The sequence below is a fragment of the Phocoena phocoena genome, chromosome 12, assembly GCF_963924675.1.
Source record: "Phocoena phocoena chromosome 12, mPhoPho1.1, whole genome shotgun sequence".
Classification (NCBI taxonomy): domain Eukaryota; kingdom Metazoa; phylum Chordata; class Mammalia; order Artiodactyla; family Phocoenidae; genus Phocoena; species Phocoena phocoena.
Window position 1 is genome coordinate 12,353,110 of NC_089230.1, and position 18,493 is coordinate 12,371,602.

Here is an 18,493-nt window from a genome sequence, read left to right on the forward strand (position 1 = left end):
GACCCTGCACACACAAGTGCTGTCGGGCAGTATCTATTTGATGCTAAATAAATAGATCTGAGTTGGCTCAGATGGAATGAATACTTTGTTCCGGGGAAGATGTCATTCTTTCAGAACTTCCAAGCAGAAAGCTTTTGTTTTTTAGGTAGTGCCATGCATTCTAAAATAAGAAACAGGCCGATGAAAGGATAGAGGTGATTTGGGTCAAATACTGTGAGTTTCGGGGTGGGAGGTGGCTGGTGGCGACTGCAGTGGCATTTGGGGAGGATGAGGTAGGAGGTTCCGTGAAAAGGATTTCAGTAGCTGCCGTCTCCCTTAAGAACCGGTCTCGATGCTGATTGTCAAGGCTCTCTGGGGCTCTCAGTGGAAACAGAGCCGCTGTCGAACCTCAATTCCTCTTCCTCAAAGCTTCAACTGCCTCCTTGCTTTTCCGTACCTCCCTATACTGTATGTTCTCTTTGCAGTTAACTTTTTTTTTTTAAAAATTGTTTATTTATTTATGGCTGTGTTGGGTCTTTTTGTTGCTGCGCATGGGCTTTCTCTAGTTGCAGTGAGCGGGGGCCACTCCTCGTTGCGGTGCGCGGGCCTCTCACTGTCGTGGCCTCTCTTCTTGCAGAGCACAGGCTCTAGGCGTGCAGGCTTCAGTAGTTGTGGCTCGCGGGCTCCAGAGCGCAGGCTCAGGAGCTGTGGCTTGCGGGCCCAGTTGCTCAGTGGCATGTGGGATCCTCCCGGGCCAGGGCCCGAACCCGTGTCCCCTGCACTGGCAGGCAGACTCTCAACCACTGCGCCACCAGGGAAGCCCTGCAGTTAACTCTTTCCATAGAGCAACCCTTCCACATTTTCTTCCCCTTGTAAAAAAATACAAGTGGAGGACAACAGCTCAGGACATCTCTGCCCTCCTCCCCCAGTCCCATCGCTCCCCAGCAAAGGCTTCTCCCAGGGAGTTCTCTATTCTTGCCCTGAGAGCAGAGCCTGGGTCCCAGACTGTGGTAGAACCTTCCAGTTTTACGGTATTTCCCAGTTTTTGCAGCATCCTTGCTCATGTGTGCTTCTGGAGGGCAGGTGCTTCTTTTTGTGTGTATCGTAGATGCAAATCAGTACAGGAGCCCAGTGAACTGAGCTGTTCTCTGCCTAGAAAGCGTACCACACACGGGTTTTTTTCTTTTCTTTCTTTTTTTTTTTCTCCTGTGGTTTACTTGGCTGATTTTTTTTTAATTGAAGTATAGTTGATTTACATGTTGTGTTAGTTTCAGGTATGCAGCGAAGTGATTCAGTTATACACATACATATATATCTCCCTCTGTTCTTTTTCAGATTCTTTTCCATTTTAGGTTATTACAAGATATTGAATAAAGTTCCCTGTGCTATACAGTAGGTCCTTATTATCTATTTTATATATGGTAGTGTTTATCTGCCGTACTCCTAATTTATCCTGCCTGCCCGCCTCTCCCCTCTGGTAACCACAGGTTCGTTTTCTGTGTCTGTGAGTCTATTTCTGTTTGGTAAATAAGTTCATTGTATCACTTTTTTAGATTCCACATGTAAGTGATATCATATGATACTTGTCTTCCTCTGTCTGACTTACTTCACGTAGTATGATAATCTCTTGGTCCATCCGTGTTGCTGCAGATGGCATTTTTTCATTCTTTTTTATGGCTCAGTAATATTCCATTGTATATATGTACCACATCTTCTTTATCCATTCATCTGTTGATGGATGCTTAGGTTGCTTCCACGTCCTGGCTATTATAAATGGTGCTGCTATGAACGCTGGGGTGCATGTCTTTTTTTTTTTTTTTTCTGTAGCCCTCAGGATATACAGGTTGGTGTTGACCTGCACTGACAGCTACTTCTTGTTTTCTCTCTCTCTTTTTTTTTTGTATTCTCTCTCTCTGCCTTTGTCTTTTCCTGGGATGCTAATGGCATGCGGAAATCTTGAAGTATACCCCCTAATCTTCCCTATTTTTATTTGATCCTGGAAAGAGATAGCTTGCCTTTTTCTAAATTCAAGTTTTTGAAAAATTACTCTGGGAAATATAGGTATGTAGAGAATTTTATGAATTCTGCAGATATTTAATCCTTTAAAGGCAGTCATTTTTATTGGTGTATCACCACCCTCTTATAGTCACTGCTGGCCTAAAAGGCCAGTTTCTAGAGTCACCTTCAAAAGTGAAAGAACTAGAAAAGAATTCAATTCAGATTTCCTAGAAAAAAAATAGAATCCATCTCACCTGTATTTTAAAGTGCTGTTAAGAAACTTGGGACAGCAACTCAAGATGTTATCAACAACAAGCCTGTAGGCATTGGTGTCCCAAGTTCCTTAATTTTCTCATTGACCCATCTAGGTGGGAGAGCCATTTATATTTACATTACCGTTAAAATTTCTGATGGTAGTCATAGACGGTAAACTAAATCAGCTTAAATGACTTGAATAATTTCCTGGTATACAACACTGTACTTTCTTTAGATCATTTAAAGGGATGTCTGTGAATCTTCTGCATTGGAGGATGGAGAGGCACTATATGGTAGTGAAGAGCAGAGACCCTGGTGCCAGCTCCCTGGCTCTCAGCCTGGCTCTGTGTGGCCTTGGGCAAGTCACCTCCCCTCTCTGTGCCTCAGCTCTTCAGCTCCGAAGTGGGACACTTATAGTACCCAATCTTGGGGACACTGGGAGGATTAGATGGTTTATATATATTAAATTTTGGCAAGGTGCCTGCCATGTGGTAAGTGACATTTAACTGTTTGTAATTTTATATATTTATTTTTCCCAATTTTAAGAAGTTTCTTCTTCTTAATTTTATATCACAGAAAACTTGATATCTTCTCAGCCATAGTATTTGGTGAGATAAATCAACCCTATTTTATTTTGCATTAAAGGCTTTAGAATTTGTTTGAAGCCATCAATTTTGCAGGTCTTAAGACTGAAACTCCTCTGTTTGTTCACCAAATACAGACCTCTTGGAGGGTTTTCACCTGCATTTCCTCCCGTATCCTGATGCCATACCTGAGAGGATCCTGGGAGCTTAGGCTTTATGGCTCATTCTGGCCCTTGACTTTCTTTTTTTTTTTTTAATAAATTTATTTATTTTGGCTGCGTTGGGTCTTTGTTGCTGTGCACGGGCTTTCTCTGTTTGAGGCGAGCGGGGGCTACTCTTCGTGGTGGTGCGCAGGCTTCTCATTGCAGTGGCTTTGCTTGTTGCGGAGCACGGGCTTAGTTGCTCCGCGGCATGTGGGATCTTCCCGGACCAGGGCTCGAACCCGTGTCCCCTGCATTGGCAGGTGGATTCTTAACCTCTGCACCACCAGGGGAGCCCTGGCCCTTGACTTTCTTTAATGTTCTCTTAAAGTCTATAATTTGTACCGTATGTCAGTGTAAATGTTTCCATGTGTAGATTTTTTTCTTTTGTGTATCTCAGAAAGCTCTGTAGCCATCGTCTGGTCCCTCGTTGAGGGAGACAGAGCGGGCGCTGCCGGCCCTGCTTCATGAGAAGGGAGCGCATCCAGGGAGGCTAGTTGCACCGCATCCTGAGTCAGTGCTTGCTGAGCCAGCAGAGGGCCAGTCTTTAAATTATGTATAATTCAAAAACAAGAAGTATACTTTTGAATTCTGCCCTCATTCTGGGCCTATATGATCTTATAAGGTATTAACCTCAAAAGTACTATTTTTCCCTCGTGTCCGTTACTATGTACAAATAGTGCCAACTACCTGCCCTGTGGATGGGAGCTGGCTTTGGTATTTGGGCCCTTGCCCTTTCTGTTAATAGGAGGTTGGATGATGGTGGTATCCTATTAATTTGAAGATGGGAGGAAGGCAGTGACCGAAGATTATAGATCCATATGGGAATTCCCTGGTGGTCCAATGGTTAGGGCTTGGCACTTTTATTGCCGTGGGCCTGGGTTTGATCCCTGGTTGGGGAACTAAGATCCTGCAAGCTGCGCGGCGTGGCCAAAGAAAAAAGCAAAAAAGGTTACAGAGTGGTAGAAATTCAGTGCTGGTTGGCCATGGGGTCAACTTTCCAGCCCCTGCCTTTACACACCGAAGAACAGGGGACAAGGTCTGCTCGAGGTCACGTAGCTCCTAAGGTTAGAGCCACAGGCCTACCTGGTGTTCCCCCTGCACAACATAAAGGCGACTTTGCAAGATGAGGACCTATGAGATCAATGTCACTCAGTAGCATAGGACATGAGGCATTTCATGTTTCCCCAGAGTACAGTAAAAATGGGATTTTCTGGAGGACGAGGAGAAAGCTTCACTTTAATCACTCAGGAAACCAGAGTGGATGTTCTCTCAAGCCACAATTATGGTAAACTTGTGGGGAATTTGTGTTGAAGAATCTAGAAGATTCTTCCCCCGCCACACCATAAACTGCAAGGGCTAAGACCTTCTCTATCGATTTTCCCATCAGGAATATCTGCAGCTCTGGTCTCAGGGGGTTCATGAAAGAAAATTAAGAAGGTGAGAGCCGGACAGGGTCACTAAGAGGAATGTGACAGATGAGGGGGTCCCGCAACCTCAACAATTCACCCCTGTCAGAGTTGGGATCTTCAACCTCAACCAGGATTTCCTTTCTTTTCTCTCTTTTATCCAGCCAATATCTGAGCGTCGCATGGTGCCAGGCAATGCATGAGGTGTAAGGCTGAGTCATCGACACAGGCATGGCCCCAGCCCCATATTTTAGAGAGGGAGAGAGGCAAATGCAGGATAATGAACAAATAAATACTCACAGGCTTTCTAAGTCCTGTGAAGGGAGCAAACGGGACACACAGGGAAGAACAGCGATTTAGGGGCTCTTTTGCGTACCGGGTTCCACCGGAGGCATCCCTGCGATGTGATATTCGAGTTGAGACTGAGAGGTGAGAAGGCACGAACGTTCCAGGTTAAAGGAGCGTCACAGTGACAGGCCTTGAGGTAGAAAGGGCCAGATATCCTCAGTGTCCCACGCGGTGGTCTGGGGAGAATGTGACAGGAGGCGAAGTTGGAGAGGCGGGCAGGACCCGGACAGACTAGCCTGCACTTGGCTGCCTGTGGATTTTGATCCCACAGGGCTTGGAGCAAGGGAGTAACATTTAAACTGTGTGTTGAGAAGGTTTTAATGAGTCTTCAGAACGTGAATCTACGTGAAAGACGCCCATCACCCAAGACCGTATATTGTATGACCCGATTTATGTGCAATGTGCAGAATCCATCGTGTGAAGTGGCCAGGCGAACCCAAAGAGACAGAAAATAGGTTAGTGATGGCCCAGTGGTAGGCGGTGGGCTGTGTGACATGGGCAGTGACTGATTATGGGCCCAGGGAGTTTTTTTGGAGGGGGGGGTGTTGCAAATAAAATTGGTTATGGTTATGGTTACGTGAATATACCAGAACTCATTGAATTATACACTCTATATAGGTGACTTGTAGGGTATATACATGATATTTCAATAAAGCTGTTATTAAAAAGTAAAAAACGTCTACTGCTGCCCGACAAACCTGCTTCATTGTTCTAGGCAGCTGTCCCCAGTGTAGCAGCCGTGAGGGCCTTTCTCCACCCTCCTGGACTGTGCGCGTCTCCTTCGGCCCCTTCTCCTGCGACCTCACCAAGGAAAAGACATCAGCTGCTGATAATGTCAGCTTCCTACATCAAACCTCCATGTCTTCCGATCCCGTACAGGCTTCTGCGCTGTCCTTTCACAATGCTCAGAAATGCTTTTCAATCCTGGCTCTGCGTCTTGTTGGTTGTGTGACTTAGGCCAGTTATCCGACAGGTCCGTGAGCCCCAGTTTCATTTCTTTTTTTTAAAATTTAACACTTTGTGGGCTTCCCTGGTGGCGCGGTGGTTGGGAGTCTGCCTGCCGATGCAGGGGACGCGGGTTCGTGCCCCGGTCCAGGGAGATCCCACATGCCGCGGAGCGGCTGGGCCCGTGAGCCATGGCTGCTGAGCCTGCGCGTCCGGAGCCTGCACTCCGCAACGGGAGAGGCCACGGCAGTGAGAGGCCCACGTACCGCAAAAAAAAAAAAACCCAAAAAACAAAAAAAAAAACCCAAAAAACAAAAAAAAAACTTTGTATTTTCACAAACACTTAACTAGCACTTACTACGTACCTATCACTAATATCTGTAAGTGCTTTAAGAATACTAACTTATTTACAAATTTTAACACGTTTACTCATCCAGATAACCCCATGAGGTGTAGGTACTCTTAGCTTCTCCATTTTGTGGGTGAAAAAACTGAGGCACAGAGAGGTTAAGTTACTTGTATGAGGTCACACAGCTGGGAAGTAGCAGAACTGAATCCAGGCAGTCTGGCTCCAGAGACCTTGCTCCCAAACGCTCTACCTCTATGGTCACAGGTACTCTCCTGGCCTGTAAAATGGGCTTAATCTAAGCTCCTTCCCTTGTTTCGTTTATGGTCCTTTGATCTTCAATTACTATATCTTATATCATTTCTGCTGTGCTCAGCGTGGTGCCTGAAGCATCGTCTGTACTTAATTAATGTACTTAATTAAGTCACTTTCAATCCATTTCTTCATTGATGACCTCAGACCCCACAAGGTTTTGGGTGCCCCATTGATGTTTGCGCTCTGCCTTAGCTCTGCCTTTTAGGGCCATGATGTCACAGGGAAGGCCCGCTCTGCATTTACGTTTCCTCAATCAGTAAAGTAGAGATAGTAATGACCTGGTCAGCATCCTCCCCCGACTCCTCGCAGGGATCAATAAGACATCATCGCATGGGCGGGCGCCCTGTAAACCCTGCAGCCCCCTAGCAATGCAGGAGTTCAGTTTCCTGTGCAGACCAGCTGTTTGGACTGTGCAGTGTTGGTAGATGGTTGAATAGACTGCAGTTTTCCCATGGAAATGTTGATGGACCCAGATGAATTGGAGGTGATTGATGCATTGTACGTTCATCTCAAGATGGAACTTGGCCTCTGGGCAGTAATGACACCCAAGCAGTGGGCGAAGCTTCCAGGTTTGTTGCCGTGGCCACGGCATGGTCCACACTCTGAGTGGATCGTCTGCAGTGCTATGAACTTAAACTTGCTGCGTGTCCACGGAACTAGTTAATTCTTCCTTCGGTTCAGAGTAGGCATGCCAGTGACAATACTTGTAGCCAATGTTTGGTTCTTAGACCAAACCTAATTTATAGTTTTGGAAAAATAAACTGTGCTGGGGCTGGTGGAGAGTACAATTTACTGGGTGAAGGACATTCTTTCCTCCTCTTTCACAAGTTGCCCCCCTCCCCCCTTGGTCCAGGTGTTCCAGAATTGGATACAATGGTTTGGTTACTGAATTACAACAACCGACCTTGGAAAGTACACATTTCTTTTACCAGAGTATTGTGGCATGCTTTGTGTTCATCTTCACAATTTTGTTTTTGTTTTTAGAATCTGAAAACTTGGTTTGCAGTTTTTGTTGAATAACAACGATGATATGTACGTATATGGACGTCTATGCAAACACAACGCATACACACACACACACGCAACCTCAGACATCTACGTCACTGTTCAATTTCTTCCCTGCCCTTGGTGTTATCTTTCAAGTTCATGATACCTTTTGGGGGTGGGGGTAAGGGAAGAGGAGCTCAACGCTGAGCATTCAGGTCTGTCGTTATAGTCTGAATTCTGGTCTTTAGACCCTCAGTTCTTTGGCTGATTGTGATTTGCATGTCAGTTTTTTTTCCCCAGTGATTTAGAGCAGTGTCTAAAGATCATCCAGAAGATGATTTCAGACAACACTAACTTCTGTCCTGTCCCCTGCCCCCTCTCTGGGCACTTCTCCCCTTCGTGGCTGGACTCAAGATGCTGGGGGCATGGCAGGCTGGGTCCCTTTCACAGCATCAGAAGTTGTGCAGAGTCTGGGTGGGTGGAGGGCTGGGGGGCGGCAGGTGGGTTTGCCAGACCTTCAACTTGGAACCCAGGCTTTCCTGGTTAAAATCTTCAGCTGGGATGCATTCCTTCCCAGTTCAGAAACCTCAAACGAGAGCAGTCCATCTGACTTGTTTTCTGGGTAGCTTGAATCCTTGAACTCCTATTTTCACTTCCTTAAATTATCCTGGCATGGACATATTTGCTACTTCCAAGTTTTGTTTTAGTAATAAATCCTCTACTTACGTAGTAAAACCCAAAGAGTAGCTGTTTTTTGGTTCCATCTTCTGATGTCTTCTGAGTGAGGTAAGTCTTAGAAGACACTGGTAACTAGTAAGAAAGTTGAGTTTGCTTTAGAAACAAAGTACTGTTTTTTTGTTGCTTCTTGTAAGAACTTGAAGCCATGGATTTGTTGCTGCATTCTCTTGCAGCTCTTCCATGATGTGCAGACCAGCTTTGCCCAGATGGTTAAGAGCACAGACTTTTATTTTGTCTTCAGCATTTCTGTTCTTTCAGCTTGATGCCTTCCTCCCCACCCCAGATGGACAGCCGCGTGTTCCTCCTCCTTCAAATCGGTTGCTCCTTCCATAAACACAGTGAAGAGGCTTTGTTGGTTCTTAATTGAGCTTCCAGGGTCCTCGCGGCTGGATCTGTGGTTGTGTTTGGATTTCACGCAGCTTCTGCTTTGAAGGCAGCGGGAGGCCTCAGCAACGACTTCACATGCTCACAGCTCTAATCAGGGCAGAAGACCTGACAGAGTTTTTCTCAGGACCAAGTTCATTCATTTGCTAATCGTTTTTGGCTCTGAGGAGGTTTGGGATTTAAGTTTCTGGGCAGTTTATTTCCTTCTTCGTACTCTGCAATTGTAAGTACAGGTAACATACTAAGAGTGGAGAAGTGTAGACTTTCAGATCTGAAAGGTACTGAGAGTTCTTTTAACCTGCTTTTCAGACAGTGAATTTAGTTGTTGTCCCCTTTCTTCAAATTATATTTAACCAGAAGCCTGGCAGGATGACTGAGAAAATCAGAGCAGCGAGCAGTAGTGTATGTGGGTGTCAGTTTTAAAGGAAGCCTGTTAGTTCACTCGAGGGGCCCAAGAACCGGAAGTAAGTGGTTTAGCCAGTGTTGTGCATGGCAGGACATGGACTAAAGCCAGACTAAGAAATCAGGTTCCCTTCATTAGAAAGCAGGTTATTGGCTGCAGGGGCCGTAGGGAAAGAACTGACACAGCAAGAGGGCACAAGGGAACTGACTGGGGTGACAGAAATGTTCACATCATGATTGTGGTGTGGTTACACGGCTGTATGTATTAGTCAAAACTCATCGACTGAAAATTGGTGAGTTTTATTATATACAAAGTGGATAAAAAGTTATAAGGGGTCTCCTAAAACATGTTCAGGATTTTTGGGGGGAGGGAGGGAAGGAGATAACATTTTCTCTGCTTTTTAATTCAGTGTAATTATATTAAATGATTCTTTCAAAAATATCAAAAGAAAAGAAACAATCAGATTCACTTCATTCCCAGTCTAGTCTGTTTTTCCAGTTGGCAGATTTACCATCACTCTGTACTCCTTGCTGCTGTTAGTTATACCAAGGCTTTGCACACCTTTTCTCTAGAAGGCCAGATAGTAAGTATTTTAGGCCTTGTGGGCATTTGGTCTCTGTCTCAGTTACTCAATTCTGTTATTGTGTCTCAAAAGCAGCCAGAGACAATATGTAAACAAAAGAGCGTGGCTGTGTTCCCATAAAACTTTACGTCCAAAACCGGGCAGTGGGCTGGATTTGGCCCATGCGCTGTATTTGCTGATCTGTGAGTTACACCTTTGTTCCTTTTGGAGAAACTCAGCGAAATGGGCGTTTTTCTACATCCTCACCAGAAAGATGAATGTTATAGAAAAGTGGGATTGTAGAGGCGTTTGGCAGACAGCAGGTCCTCAAGGGCTTGGAATGCCCAGCTAAGCTCAGAGATTTCGCTCTGTCAAGGAGGGGATGGTTTTGCTCAGGTGAGATTGTGGAGGACGAACCAAGAGGAAGGAGGGACTGAGCATGGGAACCAGTTTCTGGTTGATTGTAGAAACCTGGGCAGCTGTGACAGTAAGACAAGACGGAGGAGATCTAGTGGAGGGGTACTCAACATTAAGATGGAGAGAACTCAAACCCCTGAAGACTTGAAGTTCTGGGGATGAAGAATCTGGAGGAGGAGGCGGACGGCTTCCACTTTCTGGCTGGACAGCTCTGTACGCCTTGGGGTCATTGACCAAAATAAGGAAAATGGGGGAGAGGCAGGCTTGATGAGAAGGATGAGTTTAGGTTTGAACTGTGTCGAGTTTTAGATTAGAGAGCAGAATTTGGAACGCATCACTCTATAGCTCTGTAGCCTTCAGGTTTTTTTAATTTAATTTTATTTTTTTTTTGCGGTACACGGGCCTCTCACTGCTGTGGCCTCTCCCGTTTGCGGAGCACAGGCTCCGGACGCACAGGCTCAGTGGCCATGGCTCACGGGCCCCGCCGCTCCACGGCATGTGGGATCTTCCCCAACCGGGGCACGAACCCGTGTCTGCTGCATCAGCAGGCGGACGCTCAACCACTGCGCCACCAGGGAAGCCCTGCGTTCAGATCTTTGATCGTGCTTTTCCATAAGTAAAATATTTGCGGGCACACACTGACAGTACGTAGACATTTATCTCTAAGTAATACACACATTCTACTGGACTAAAACCTAACATAAGAATTAGGCATATCCAAAGGGTAAGAAATATTTTTTTAAAATCACAAGGCAAATGTATGTTTAATGTGTGATTCTTCATTAACATTAGGATGTTACATCATGAGATGTGACACCGTTTTTCTAGTAGTTCTCTTAGATCTGGTCATCATTTGATTAGCAACATCAATTCACCGTTTTTGATAGTTGGCTTGGGCTTGTGTTACCTTCGGTGTGCTTTTGCTTTTCTTGCTACTCCTTGTCCTTTTGAGATCGGTGGCGGATCCTGAGCTGAAGAAGGGAGGTCATGGCTGCAGTTTCCTCCCCTCAGAGTGCACACAGGATATTCTGACACGGGAGAAAGAGGATGGCTTGTGAGGAAATTGGGTCCTTCCATATCCAGAGGGAGGAACTGTGCTTCCATCAGGGGTCTCAGCAGCTGCAAAGGCAGCGGCACAGCTGGCTGTGTCCTTTTGTCTCAGGCTGCTGCTGGGGCTGAGACAGGCTGGGACCTGGGACCCTTTGCTTCAGCGCCTGCACCTGGACACACGTCTCCTCGGGCAACAGAATACAAAGAAGCTACAAGGGACTAAAAAGAACTGCGTGCATGCGCAGCTGGGGCAGATTCTGGACAAGATACAAAAAGAGCAGAAACCCAACAGCTGCTTCTGAAGAGCCGGGAGCAAAAGCAGGGCACTGCGCATGCCCCCTGCACTCAACCCCTCCAAAGGGGCGGGCAAAACACCTAAGCCCCACCTCCAGCCCATCCCTCTGGACCCGCCCCCACCCTCACCCTATATAAGGAACCAGCTGGCCCCACCTCCGGGAGTGAGCAAGGGAACCTGTTACTTGTTTTTGCTCCCCGTGCTGCAGCAGGGGCCCCAATAAAGCCTTGCCTGAATTTTTTGTCTGGCCTCTGATCAATTTCTGTTGATTAAGGAGGCCAAGAACCCTGGTTGGTAACAGACTCCCCCCTTCACCGTTCTTCCTGGAGACACTGATTGTAGTTTTGACTCATTAGGAAAGGCCAGTGGGTTAGGGGCCCGTCTGACCAGGCAGAAAGAATTCCTCAATCCTTCAACGTTATGGAGCTAAAACTCAGTACACCCTGTGTTTCAAACATGGTGTTATTGCCTGAATTCATACTGCTATACTTAAACCAGTTTTATCAGATAGTTTTTTGTTTTTGTTTTGTTTTTTAATATTTATTTATTTATTTGGCTGTGCCGGGTCTTAGCTGCAGTACACGGGATCTTCGTTTCTGCATGCAGGATCTTTTCATTGCGGCGTGTGAACTCTTAGTTGTGGCATGTGGGATCTAGTTCCCTGATCAGGGATTGAACCTGGGTCCCCTACATTGGGAAGGCAGAGTCTTAGCCACTGGATCACCAGGGAAGTCCCCTATCAGCTAGTTTTAAAATTAAGGCCTACAGACTTCAACAAAACGGGGTGACAAAGTCATTCTAGGGTAGAGTTGTGTGTCTCACTTCACAAAAAGATACTTGGAGGTCCGAACAGTAGACCACCCTTCTGAATTTTGGGGAGACGTTATAATACATTGAATCAGGAGTGTCAGTAGGTTGAGAAGGCGGAGGAGTTTTGATGTCAGATCCTTAACCATTTAATGTTTTTAGAAGTGTTGGGAATTCCGAGAATATTGTAATGAGATGTAAATATTCCACCCAAGCCTTGCTTCCTTCCCTTTGGTTCAGATCGTCAAGAACTGACCTCCTGCTAAATGTTCATCTCCTTTGCATTGGAGGTTCCTCCCCAGTACAGTGCTTTGTATGTGGTCATTGCTCCATACTGTTGTGGGGTTAAATTGAATTGTGTGATCTGTGATTGATTCTCCTAGTCAAAGAATACAGTATACCCAAACCCTGTTTGCATCATCTGTCACTTGGTGGCCCTTTTAGGGGACCTACATGAGATGCAAATCTACAAACATGAGTTAGATCGATTTCCGAATCAACACATTTACTTTATTTATTTATTTTTGAATTTTATTTTACTTATTTTTTTTATACAGCAGGTTGTTATTAGTTATCCATTTTATACACATCAGTGTATACATGTCAATCCCAATCGTCCAGTTCATCACACCTCCACCCCCACCCCCTGCCACTTTCCCCCCTTGGTGTCCATGTTTGTTCTCTACATTTGTGTCTCTATTTCTACCCTGCAAACCGGATGATCTGTACCATTTTTCTAGGTTCCACATATATGTGTTAATATACGGTATTTGTTTTTCTCTTTCTGACTTACTTCACTCTGTATGACGGTCTCTAGATTCATACACGTCTCTACAAATGACTCAGTTTCATTCCTTTTTATGGCTGAGTAATATTCCATTGTTTATATGTACCACATCTTCTTTATCCATTTGTCTGTTGATGGGCATTTAGGTGGCTTCCATGACCTGGCTATTGTGAATAGTGCTGCAATGAACATTGGGGTGCATGTGTCTTTTTGAATTATGGTTTTTCTCAGGGTATATGCCCAGTAGTGGGATTGCTGGGCCATATGGTAGTTCTATTTTCAGTTTTTTAAGGAACCTCCCTACTGTTCTCTATAGTGGCTGTATCAATTTACATTCCCACCAACGGTTCAAGAGGTTTCCCTTTTCTCTACACCCTCTCCAGCATTTGTTGCTTGTAGATTTTCTGATGATGCCCATTCTAACTGGTGTGAGGTGATACCTCACTGTAGTTTTGATTTGCATTTCTCTAATAGTGATGTTGAGCAGCTTTTCATGTGCTTCTTGGTCATCTGTATGTCTTCTTTGGAGAAATGTCTACTTAGGTCTTCTGCCCATTTTTGGACTGGATTGTTGTTTTTTTAATATTGAGCTGCATGAGCTGTTTATTATTTTGGAGATTAATCCTTTGTCCGTTCATTTGTTTGCAAATATTTTCTGCCATTTTGAGGGATGTCTTTTTGTCTTGTCTGTAGTTTCTTTTGCTTTGCAAAAGCGTTTAAGTTTCGTTAGGTCCGATTTGTTTATTTTTGTTTATATTTCCATTACTCTAGGAGGTGTATCAAAAAAGATACTGCTGTGATTTATGTCAAAGAGTGTTCTTCCTATGCTTTCCTCTAAGAGTTTCATAATATCTGGCCTTACATTTAGGTCTTTAATCCATTTTGAGTTTATTTTTGTCTATGGTGTTAGGGAGTGTTCTAATTTCATTCTTTTACATGTAGCTGTCCAGTTTTCCCAGCACCACTTATTGAAGAGACTACCTTTTCTCCATTGTATATCCTTGCCTCCTTTGTCATAGATTAGTTGCCCATAGGTGCGTGGGTTTATCTCTGGGCTTTCTTTCCTGTTCCATTGATCTATATTTCTGTTTTTGTGCCAGTACCATATTGTCTTGATTACTGTAGCTTTGTAGTATAGTCTGAAGTCAGGAGGTCTGATTTCTCCAGCTCCGTTTTTCCTCCCTCAAGACTGCTTTGGCTATTCGGGGTCTTTTGTGTCTCCATACAAATTTTAAGATTTTTTGTTCTAGTTCTGTAAAAAATTCCATTGGTAATTTGATAGGGATTTCATTGAATCTGTAGATTGCTTTGGGTGGTATAGTCATTTTCACAATATTGATTCTTCCAATCCAAGAACATATATCTTGGATAGTATATCTTCCATCTGTTGGTATCATCTTTAATTTCTTTCATCAGTGTATTATAGTTTTCTGCATACAGATCTTTTGTCTCCCTAGGTAGTTTATTCCTAGGTATTTTATTCTTTTTGTTGCAATGGTAAATGGGAGTGTTTCCTTAATTTCTCTTTAATATTTTTCATCATTAGTATATAGGAATGCAAGAGATATCTGTGCATTAATTTTATATCCTGAAACTTTACCAAATTCATTGATTAGCTCTAGTAGTTTTCTGGTGGCATCTTTACGATTCTATATGTGTAGTATCATGTCCTCTGCAAACAGTGACAGTTTTACTTCTTCTTTTCCAATTTGTGTTCCTTTTATTCCTTTTTCTTCTCTGATTGCTGTGACCAGGACTTCCAAAACTATGTTGATAATAGTGGTGGGAGTGGACATCCTTGTCTTGTTCCTATCTTAGAGGAAATGGTTTCAGTTTTTCACCATTGAGAATGATGTTTGCTGTGCGTTTGTTGTATATGGCCTTTATTATGTTGAGGTAGGTTCCCTCTATGCCCATTTTCTGGAGAGTTTTGATCATAAATGGGTGTTGAATTTTGTCAAAAGCTTTTTCTGCATCTATTGAGATGATCATATGGTTTTTATTCTTCAATTTCTTAATATGGTGTATCCCATTGATTTGCATATATTGAAGAATCCTTGCATCCCTGGGATAAATCCCACTTGATCATGGTGTATGATCCTTTTAATGTGTTGTTGGATTCTGTTTGCTAGTATTTTGTTGAGGATTTTTGCATCTATGTTCATCAGGGTTATTGGCCTGTAATTTTCTTTTTTGTAACATCTTTGGTTTTGGTATCATGATGATGGTGGCCTCATAGAATGAGTTTGGGAGTGTTCCTTCCTCTGCAATTTTTTGGAAGAGTTTGAGAAGGATAGGTGTTAGCTCTTCTCTAAATGTTTGATAAAATTCACCTGTGAAGCCCTCTGGTCCTGGACTTTTGTTGGTTGGAAGATTTTTAATCACAGTTTCAATTTCATTACTTGTGATTGGTCTGTTCATATTTTCTATTTCTCCCTGGTTCAGTCTTGGAAGGTTATACCTTTCCAAGAATTTGTCCATTTCTTCCAGGTTACCCATTTTATTGGCATAGAGTTGCTTGCAGTAGTCTCTTAGGATGCTTTGTATTTCTGCAGTGTCTGTTATAACTTCTTTTTCAATTCTAACTTTATTGATTTGAGTCCTCTCCCTCTTTTTCTTGAGTCTGACTAATGGTTTATCCATTTTGTTTCTTTTTCTTGATGAGTCTGACTAATGGTTTATCAATTTTGTTTATCTTCTCCAAGAACCAGCTTTTGCTTTTATTTATCTTTGCTATTGTTTTCTTTGTTTCTATTTCATTATTTTGCTGTGATCTTTATGATTTCTTTTCTACTGCTAATTTTGGGGTTTGTTTGTTCTTCTTTCTCTAGTTCCTTTAGGTATAAGGTTAGATTGTTCATTTGAGATTTTTCCTGTTTCTTGAGGTAGGCTTGTATAGCTGTAAACTTACCTCTTAGAACTGCTTTTGCTCCACCCATAGGTTTTGGGTCGTTGTGTTTTCATTGTCATTTGTCTCTAGGTATTTTTTGATTTCGCCTTTGATTTCTTCAGTGATCTCTGGTTATTTAGTAACGTATTGTTTAACCTCCTCCATGTGTATGTGTTCTTTACGTTTTTTTCCCTGTAATTCATTTCTAATCTCATAGTGTTGTGGTTAGAAAAGATGCTTGATATGATTTCAATTTTCTTAAATTTACTGAGGCTTGATTTGTGACCCAGGATGTGATCTATCCTGGAGAATGTTCCGTGTGACAAGAAAGTGTAATCTGTGTTTGGATGGAATGTCCGATAAATATCAATTAAATCTATCTGGTCTATTGTGTCATTTAAAGCTTGTGCTTCCTTATTACTTTTCTGTTTGGATGATCTGTCCATTGGTGTGAGTGAGGTATTAAAGAACCCCACTATTATTGTGTTACTGTCGATTTCCTCTTTTATAGCTGTTAGCACTTGCCTTATGTGTTGAGGTGCTCCTATGTTGGGTGCATAAATATTTATCATTGTTATATCTTCTTCTTGGATTGATCCCTTGATCATTATGTAGTGTCCTTCTCTTTCTCTTGTAATAGTCTTTATTTTAAAGTCTGTTTTGTCTGATATGAGAATTGCTACTTCAGCTTTCTTTTGATTTCCATTTGCATGGAATATCTTTTTCCATCCCCTCACTTTCAGTCTATATGTGTCCCTAGGTCTGAAGTGGGTCTCTTGTACACAGCATATATATGTGTCTTGTTTTTGTATCCATTCAGCAAGCCTGTGTCTTTTGGTTGGAGCATTTAATCCATTCACGTTTAAGGTAATTATCTATATATATGTTCCTATGACCATTTCCTTAATTGTTTTGGGTTTGTTTTTGTGGGTCCTTGTCTCCTCTTGTGTTTCCCACTTAGAGAAGTTCCTTTAGCATTTGTTGTAGAGCTCATTTGGTGGTGCTGAATTCTCTTTGCTTTTGCTTGTCTGTAAAGCTCTTGACTTCTCCATCGAGTCTGAATGAGATCCTTGCCGGTAGAGTAATCTTGGTTGTAGGTTCTTCCCCTTCATCACTTTAAATATATCGTGCCACTCCCTCTGGCTTTTTAATTTCTGCTGAGCAATAAGCTGTTAATCTTATGGGAGTTCCCTTGTATGTTATTTGTCATTTTTCCCTTGCTGCTTTTAATAATTTTTCTTTGTCTTTGATTTTGTCAATTTGATTACTGTGTGTCTCAGCGTGTTTCTCCTTGTGTTTATCCTGCCTGGGACTCTCTGCACTTCCTGGACTTGGGTGGCTATTTCCCTTCCCATGTTAGGGAAGTTTTTGACTATAATCTCTTCAAATATTTTCTTGGGTCCTTTCTCTCTCTCTTCTCCTTCTGGGACTGCTGTAATGTGAATGTTGGTGCATTTAATGTTGTCCCAGAGGTCTCTTAGGCTGTCTTCATTTCTTTTCATTCTTTTTTCTTTATTCTGTTCCATGGCAGTGAATTCCGCCATTCTGTCTTCCAGGTCACTTATCTGTTCTTCTGCCTCAGTTATTCTGCTATTGATTCCTTCTAGTGTATTTTTCATTTCAGTTACTGTGTTGTTCATCTCTGTTTGTTTGTTCTTTAATTCTTCTAGGTGTTTGTTCTTTAATTCTTCTAGGCCTTTGTTAAACATGTCTTGCATCTTCTTGATCTTTGCCTCCATTCTTTTTCTGAGGTCCTGGATCATCTTCACTATCATTATTCTGAATTATTTTTCTGGAAGGTTGCCTATCTCCACTTCCTTTAATTGTTTTTCTGGGGTTTTATCTTGTTCCTTCTTCTGGTCCATAGCCCTCTGCCTTTTCATTTTGTCTATCTTTCTGTGAATGTGGTTTTCGTTCCACAGGCTGCAGGATTGTAGTTCTTCTTGCTTCTGCTGTCTGCCCTCTAGTGGATGAGGCTATCTAAGAGGCTTATGCAAGCTTCCTGATGGGAGGGATTGATGGTGGGTAGAGCTGGGTTTTGCTCTGGTGGACAGAGCTCAGTATAGCTTTAATCCACTTGTCTGCTGATGGGTGGGGCTGGGTTCCCTCCCTGTTGGTTGTTTGGCCTGAGGGGACCCAGCACTGGAGTCTACCCGGCTCTTTGGTGGGGCTAATGGCGGACTCTGGGAGGGCTCATGCCAGGGAGTACTTCCCAGAAATTCTGCTGCCATTGTCCTTGTCCCCATGGTGAGCCACAGCCACCCCCAGCCTCTGCAGGAGACCCTCCAACACTAGCAGGTAGGTCTGGTTCGGTCTCCTCTGGGGTCACTGCTCTTTCCCCCTGTTCCTGACGAGCACACTACTTTGTGTGTGCCCTCCAAGAGTGGAGTCTGTTTTTCCCCAAGTCCTGTCGAAGTCCTGCAATCAAATTCCGCTAGCCTCCAAAGTCTGATTCTCTGGGAATTTCTCCTCCCGTTGCCAGACCCCCAGGTTGGGAACCTTGCTGTGGGGCTCAGAACCTTCACTGTAGTGGCTGGATTTCTGTGGTATAAGTGATCTCCAGTTTGTGAGTCACACACCCGGCGGTAATGGGATTTGATTTTATTGTGATTGTGCCCTTCCTACCGCCTCATTGCGGCTTCTCCTTTGTCTTTGGATGTGGGGTATCTTTTCTGGTTAGTTCCAGTGTCTTCCTGTCGATGATTGTTCAGCAGTTAGTTGTGATTCTGGTGCTCTTGCAAGAGGGAGTGAGCGCATGTCCTTCTACTCCGCCATCTTGAACCGGGACACCAAC

The 18,493-nt window shown here is 43.6% G+C and overlaps 1 protein-coding gene and 1 non-coding gene across 4 annotated transcripts in view; both read left to right on the forward strand.

Moving 5' to 3' along the window:
* The window catches only part of CNKSR3 (CNKSR family member 3), a 100,022-nt gene that overhangs the window by 38,697 nt on the left and 42,832 nt on the right, over positions 1-18,493 (forward strand). The gene's annotated exons all lie outside the window — the stretch shown is intronic.
* TRNAK-UUU (transfer RNA lysine (anticodon UUU)) lies at positions 3,846-3,918 on the forward strand. The gene has a single exon. It is a non-coding gene; the product is annotated as a tRNA-Lys (tRNA).